The sequence below is a fragment of the Psammomys obesus genome, unplaced genomic scaffold (assembly GCF_907164565.1).
Source record: "Psammomys obesus unplaced genomic scaffold, mPsaObe1.curated_primary_1811, whole genome shotgun sequence".
NCBI classification, from domain to species: Eukaryota; Metazoa; Chordata; class Mammalia; order Rodentia; family Muridae; genus Psammomys; species Psammomys obesus.
The window spans coordinates 9,810,410-9,818,255 of record NW_026596095.1 but is presented as its reverse complement, the minus strand read 5'-3'; the positions used below and the strand labels follow the sequence as shown (position 1 = coordinate 9,818,255).

Genomic DNA, 7,846 nt, shown 5'->3' with positions numbered 1-7,846 from the left:
TGTGTGTGTGTGTGTGTGTGTGTGTGTGTGTGTGTGTGTGTGTGTGTATGTTGTACATGTGAGTCTATGGAAGTAAATAGAGTAGTCAACTCATTGTGGATACTCAGCATGTATTTATGGAGTGTGGAGTGAATGGCTGAAGCCATGGCTCCTGGTTCCATACTCAACCCATTTCCTAAAACTCTCTTCAGCCTGTTGTCATGACTTTGTGACCCAGCTGACTGAATGTTTGACCTTCACTCATGAAATCATGAACAGCTGGAAAACAATTATTTTCGTCTTCTTTTTTTCTATCAACCATGACACCACCCCTACCCCAGGGCTTTTGTACATGTTAAGGAGACAATAATTCTGTTGCCATTATTGCCAAAGAAAATCAGCATGGTTGTCAAAAAGCAATGCACTCTAAGCCTTCGTTAACAGATGTTCAATGTAAAAGAGTATTTGTATTCCCGGTGCCTCTTGTGTGGATCAAATCACATCTGAAATATTATGTTCAATTCTGGGCAACAACCGTACATTCCTTCCTTCAACAAATGTTTATGAGTGCCTACACTGAGCCAAGCACCTTTATGCAATGCCAAAGGCTTAGAAATTTAGAAGGCAGGATTGAACTTTTTTTTTTTTTTGCCACTTACCATGTGTAACAGGCAGGAGAAAGTAGGTTTTGTTGCAGAAACAATCTAAAAATGACAGCAGGTGACCATGTCCCGTTTTTGTCCCTTTTGATGCCACACATTCACTGCAGACTCTAAGTCTCTCTACTCTGCCTGGTCTGCGTTCCAGGACCCACTTCGAAGCCTGCTGCTTTTGTGGCAGGGAGAAAGCACAGTCAACCGTGGTTCTTCAAGCTTCTGCCCAGAAACCGCATGCATCTTTTCTGCTCACAGTTCAGATGGCTGCATCTGAACTCCCACAGAGAGGGCCCAAAAGGACCATCCTGCATGAGCCAATCTGCTAAGGTCTCTGTCTTATGGTCTTAAGATGGTAAGAACGATGTGTACATTGAAGATGGAGATGAGGCTACAAAACTGTTCTCTTGGCAGCTAGCTGGCTGGAGGGATGGCTCAGTGCATGGAGTGCCTGCTGCACAGACATGAGGACCTGTGCTCCATCCTTTGCACCAATGTAAAAGGCTGAGCATGGCAGGAAATGCCTGAAGTCTCAGTTCTGAAGGTTAAAACTCTGTGAATGTGGGGGTCGGGGGCAGCCAATCTTGCCAAAACTGCAAACTCCAGGATCAGTGAGAGGCTCAAAAATAAGGTGGAGATGCTTCACATACACATTCATGAGCAACTGCACTCAAACACGCAGGCATATACCATACACCCATTTGCATGCCAGCACATACCACACATGCACACTAACACATTTACACACTTCTATTTAAATTCCTAAATTTCAAAATCTTAATCTGGGAGTGGTAGCACACATCTTTAATCCCAGCACTTGGGAAAGAGATGCAAGCGGGTCTCTGAGTTTGTGGCCAGCCTGCTCTACAGAGCAAGTTCCAGGACAGGTTCCAGGGCTACACAGTAAAAATCTTGCCTCAAAAAAAAAAAAAAAAAAACAAAAAACAAATAAGTTTAAAAATCCTGATGGTCACTACAAAAAAATTGTTGATCATTTAAGAATAAACTAGTTCTCTCTTTCTTTGAAGCTTCCTTTGAAGACCCACTGAACTGACTAAATCATGCTTCCAGCATCAGATTGATATGCTTTCCATCTCCGTTTTCAACACTTGGCCAGAATCAGAGAAACTGATGAACAAATAGATTGGATTCTGTTTTGATAACTTACTAGTTTGTTTTTGTTTTTTGTTTTGTTTTATGTGAGGTTCGTTTCCAAATAAAACCATAAGCAGTTGGTCTGGGACCATGTCTCATACTTTTCTGCATCATTAGAAACTAGGACCAGGTCTGGAGAATGGCATAGTGATAGAGTGTTGGCCCAGCAGGTGCAAAGCCCTGAGTTTCATCCCCAGCCAGGAGGGGAAAGTAAGAACAATTTCACACCACTAGAATTTCTTGCTATTGATATGGAGGTTTAAGAATAGAACTAAGATTTTAGGTTATCATTTCCTAATACCCATTGATTTTATAAGTTTGCAACTATGTTTACATGCATCTCATTTATTTATTAAAATTACATATAATTTTCTACCAAATAATGTCAGGGCAAAAAGCACATTAATCTCTATTTACATATTAAAAGTTTATATTTATATGGATACATTAGTAATATCACTTCTGGATTGGTCAACCAAAAAACTAACTAAAGTGCTAATTTATTATTTTTGTTCCTTTTTTATTCCTTTTCTTAGGATGATTAAAAGAATATTTTATATGTAAAGAGTTGAAACGCCTTTTTATAATATAATTTGTACTAGTCCTCTTAAATATTTGGTAACCATGTGAATTATCAGATAACTTAGATGTAATTATGCAGTTGGGGGAATTCCAAAGTAAGGCTTTCCTCTCTAGTCTGCATCTTCTAATTCAATCTCCTAAGAATCCTCCTTTAAAGTGAGACACTGGAGAGGTGTCTGAGAGTCACTGAGTGACATCTATCCGGGCTTCTCCAAGCCACACAGTCCTCTGAACCATGTGTACCTGGCAACCAGGCCATCTTTCCACAGTGTCATCTGGTGTGGAAGGTGTTGGTGATTATGTAAGACTTTGAAGATAGGAACAATAATACCCAGAGAGCCTTGCAAACAGATGGCCTGTTCTTGGTCACAGATAGCTCTTTCGGGCTTGCTGTTTCGTCAAAATAGCCTCAATAACAGTCACAATTATGCAGAGCTAGACACTGAGATTTAGAGCAGTGATTTTTATGCATTTTACTTCAGCTTCACAAAAGGTTGCTGGCTGCTGGTCTGTGTCTTTGTTAAGTATTTTAATTTGGTTTTTATTTATGAAGCTCTGAATGGTAGGGCCTAGACTGTTAAGGGAAAGATGTGGAAAATATATCTTCCCTAAGGGCAAGCATGCACGTATCCTTCTTGTTCTCAGAGGGAAAAGTATTCATCTGGACTAGATGAGTGATTTCCATCCACCCAGCTCTAGTTTAATGAATTAGATTTAATTTCATGTGGGTTGGATCAGATCTGACATCTTAATTTCTGCCCAGAAACAAGCCATGTGGAGAAATCATATCAAATGGCCATATAATGTTTCTTGCTTGATTCTGCGTGCATGCGTGTGTGGTCATGCATGTGTATGCAAGTGTTGGTGTAGGCCATGGACCCCCTGCTGCTGAGCCAGGGACTGTCGCCATTGTAGAACTTGCTATGTTAGCTAGGCTGGCTAGCCGAAGAGTGTCGAGATCCACTTGCTCCTGCCACCCAAGCAATGGAATTATAAGAGGGTAGCGTTTTGTTTCCCAGGTTCTGGGGATGGAATTTGGGTTCTCATGCTTACACAACACTTTACTGACTGAGTTATCTCCCCAGCTCATTGTTAAAAAAAAAAAATTAAAGTGTTAAGCTCCTCCCCAGACATAGGAGGAAATCTTTTGGATGTTGGGGCTAGAAATCTTTTTTTTTTTTTTAATGTTGCCAGTGATTTTTTTTGTTTTGCTTTGTTTTGTTTTGTTTGCTTGCTTATTTGTTTTGAGTCAGGTTCTTTATATGTAGCCCTGGCTAGGCTAGTAGTTGCTACGCAGCTTAAGCTATTCTCAAGTCCGCAGCAATTCTCCTGTCTCCTGGCTCTGTTGGGATTATGGGCATGTACCATAGTTGGCTGGAAACTGCGTTTTCAAGGTTCCTTCGTGATTCTGTTTATCCGCCATCTTCTGGAAGTATTGGCAGCATTGCAAAGCTGCGGTCTCTACGCCTAGCAAGAAGGGCTACACCTGGGACTTGGGTCATTCCATTCCGGCAGTTGGAAATCAGGTGAGAAGCACAGCAATCCCTACCACTGAGACGTAACACATATTCTCATAGACAAGGAGGCATGCAATCCTTGATCACAGAATGCCCAAGCAGAGACTTTAGTGATTGCATTGTCCAGCATAATAGCTCTACACTCTCACATTCCTGGGTGGGGATCCCTTAGAGCAATGCTGCCCAAGCTGTCCTTCTGGCTCAGGACTGACTTTCACCCACTTGAGCTGTAAGCCCTTCTATTGTTTACACTGTGTATAGCATTTGTCCAACCCTATGGACCTGGTCCCTGTCTGAGTCTATCCAGAACCCCCTTTTCGTGAGTGTTTGTGAGTACTGTTGATTTTATCCAGAACCCCCTTTCCTTGAGTGCTTATAAGCGGTGCCTGCCAGGGGGAACTTATTTAATAAGAGAAGCCGATGTGTACATAACTCAAATTCTGAAATCCCCTATGATAACACTATTATGTGTGATTGCAATTCTCTGAATTCTTTTAGCTTATTTCCTGCCACCAGAGTGACGGATGCTTTGATATGCTCTTGAGTTTCTGTGATGCTCTGCCATGAAGTCCTGTAACTCATCTCACTGACGGTGCTGATCTCAGGGTTAGTCATAAGTGCTGGGCTGTTCCCAGAAAGAACAGCCTCCAGCGTACCTCCTGCCTTGTGCTTGCCCAGTGAGATATGTTAGTATTAGGGCCCCCAATTCCTTCCCTATCAGGCTGTCATGTTGGGCAAGCACAGGGATTTATGTAATTTTAGGAAATTGCAGGTCCTTGTTTTTATAGAGTTCAAATGTACATACACACAAATCTATATAGTTTATAAATGCTGTATGTGGATACACGTATGTATTTGAGTGAGTCTAAGACACAGACATTTCACTATTTTCCTAACTCAAAGAACAATATCATGATTCTTTCTTTCTTTCTTTCTTTCTTTCTTTCTTTCTTTCTTTCTTTCTTTCTTTCTTTCTTCCTTTCTTTTTTTCTTTTTTCAAGACAGGGTTTCTCTGTGTAGCCTTGGCTATCCTGGACTTTCTTTGTAGATCAGGGTGGCCTCGAACTCACAGCGATCCCGCCTGCCTCTGCCTCCCTGAGTGCTGGGGTTAAAGGTACGCACCACCACTCCCAGCTTCATGACCATTTCTTCAGCTAATAGTCGTAACAACAAATTGATCACCTATAGAGATACACTTGACCCTTAAAGAGACTGAATGATTTTACCTAACAGGAAGTCATTACTCATCCAGGGAAGTAAACTCCTACAAGTCCAAGACTGAGGAACGGGATGGTCCAGAAGGATGGAAAGGAGAACAGCAGTCCATTCACTTAGTGATAGATGGTTCTGATTACCCTCTCAGTGTGGGGCAGAAGTGGGCTCGGCAAATAGTCTGAAGCTGTCATGAAAGAGTCAGGGTAAGCACCAGGCATTCTTTCTCTCTCAGAAAGGACCTCCCTTCCTGCTAGTTCTCCTTACCCTCAACTTCTCCACCTTTATTTTTTATTTCTTTAACTTCAGGCCAACATTCCTTTGTCGTGTATGGTGAGTAAACATAATATTTATCATTTCAGCTCTGTGTAAAGGTATAGTTGCAGCATTAAGTCTCTCTCTTCTTCCTCTTTAGACAATGTCTCATGTATCGCAGGCTGGCCTCAAACTTGGTGCATAACTAAGCGCTACCTTGAGGTTCTGGTCCTGCCACGCTTACCTCCCAAGTGCTGGAATCACATGTGCATACCACAGCGCCTGGTTTACAAGGCACGAACGGGCACACGTGGGGCTTTGTGCATGCTAACCAGCATTCTGCACTCCCAGGACCAAATTCCTCTGATTTTTAAATGGCGAATTCCATGTGCCCCATAAATGCCTATGGAGGCTAGACAGAGAAACATTAATGCGGGCTGTAACTGGGAATTCCAGAAGTACACGTAACTAGTCTGTCTTCCTCCGCGTGTTCCGTGAGCTTCTTTTCAATCGAAAAGATTTTTTATTTTTTATCTTAATTACAGTTTATTTACTTTATATCCCAACTGTAGCCCCTTCCCTCCCAATCTCACCCTCCCTCCCTCATCTCCCTGCCCCTCTCTAAGTCCACGGATAGGGGAGGACCTCCTCCCCTTCCATCTGACCCTAGCTTATAAGGTCTCATCAGGACTGGCTGCAATGTCCTCCTCTGTGGCCTAGCAAGGCTGCTCCTCCCTCGGGGGGTGGGGGTATCAATGAGCCCACCACCGAGTTCATGTCGGAAATTGAAAAGATTTTTGCTGTGGAAAGCTTACCTGGTTATGGTTATGGTTATGCTCGGTGAAGAGGGAAATGAAGCCTTGCAGACAGCTTCTGGCTTGTGGGCTGCTGTTCATTTGTTGGAGGAGCAAGCCAGACCACCTGAACCCCTTTCCCCCAAAAAAGGAAAATTAACAAAACAAGAAACACCACTGAACAAAATGCCAAGTGAAACTGAAATGTAAAAACCTACAAGAGGCTGAAAAGGGAGCGAGAGTAAAGTCTGAAGTGGCAATATCAGAGTTTCTAAAGGGAAAGAGGTTAGTTACCCTTATGGAACAGAGCAAAGGACACATAGGAAGTGATCCGTATTTACTGACTAAACAAACGAGGGCCAAACTTAAGCAAAGGCCAAGGACAGTGAAGGTGCAAGGACAACTTAATAATGGCATGTAATAGCTGCCTGTGGCCAGGACAGATGGGGGAGGTGGTGCTAAGATGCCATGGGACAAAGCTGGAACCCCAACCGTAACCCCAAAGAGCAATGCTCAGCAAATTCCCTCCAGGGTGACTAGAAAGGTCCTGAAGGTAAACCTCTTAGCAGTTAAAAGGTCCTTCAGGGCTCCAGAGTAGGAATGAGAGTAGAAGTGAGATCCAGGAATTAAGACAGCAATATAGATCAGAAAAGAGAAAGTATGACCAGAGTTATTTTAGGAGACCAAGGAGCAACAGAGTATGCTTAAGCAGTATGGGTGAAATGCCTCGTGTACCAGTTTTTTTGGCTTAGAGGACAAATATATGCAGACACTGTCTTCACGGGACTCAATTCTACTTTGAAAGCAAGTTAGTGGTTTGGGATATAATCTGAAAGGGTCTGGAATGGAGATTATGTATTAAAAGCCATGGAACATGTGCAAAGAAAGACTGGTGAACTCCTCGTGGGTCAGGAAAAACAAAAACAAAACCAAAAAGCAAGCAAAGTGCCTAGAGGAAAGGATATTGACATGGAAGCACTGAAGCAGAAGCCAGGCGGAGAAGTTGGAAGTGAGGAGCATGGCATTCTAGGCCAAGGGTACAACAAAGACAAAGGGGCATGAGAAAGCCGGGGCAGCAAAGCATTGCTTCATCCTTCTAGCAGCTGCCCACTAATCTATGCCGAAATACCAACGCTGCTGGAGATTAGCCATCTGGAGCACACTCACAGCTGCTGTTTAGTAAGTGCTGTGGTAATAGAGCGAAGGAAGCCATGAGAAACGCAGACTTGAGCGAAAAGACCAGAGAAAAGTGGGGCACCGTGTCTCAGCATCCGTACGAGCGTTAGCAGGGTAAACAAGCTGCTAATCACTATGTGATTCCTTCCAGGAATAAATTAATCAATGCTGTCATCATCTGCTTATTCTCCTGTGAATCAGGCGTTACTGGTTTCCCTAATGCTTCCTCAGATCCTGTTATCCAGTAGACTCAGGAGCGGCCCTCATCACTTTCACTGCGGGCCCTCATATAACAAGCAGCAGTATTGGCAGAGCAGGCCCTGTGCCGAAGAGCTGGTAAGCGTTTGCTCGTGTTTATTGACAGCGATGTTGGTTGAAAACCTATCTTTCCCGGCTTGCACACGTACTTAGTAATTAAAGCTGGGGTTTTTATATGGCTTTAAAATATTTTAATAGGAGCACGCCCTGAGGGTCTTCAGCTAAGTTGGGTTTAATAAACTTAATAACCAATTAAGACACCTTC

General features: G+C 43.0%; 1 long non-coding RNA gene across 2 annotated transcripts in view; it reads right to left on the bottom strand.

Annotated features, from left to right (window-relative positions):
* The window catches only part of LOC129691855 (uncharacterized), an 11,367-nt gene extending 4,954 nt beyond the window's left edge, over positions 1 to 6,413 (bottom strand). The window contains exons 1-3 of one of the 2 annotated variants that reach the window (XR_008722570.1): positions 6,366 to 6,413; positions 6,169 to 6,282; positions 5,113 to 5,285 (exon numbers count right to left, since the gene is read on the bottom strand). This is a non-coding gene — a long non-coding RNA (uncharacterized LOC129691855). Of the gene's footprint in view, positions 1 to 5,112; positions 5,286 to 6,168 lie in introns of both variants that reach the window. The other variant, XR_008722569.1, reaches the window with a different exon arrangement.
* Positions 6,414 to 7,846: the final 1,433 nt, after the last annotated feature.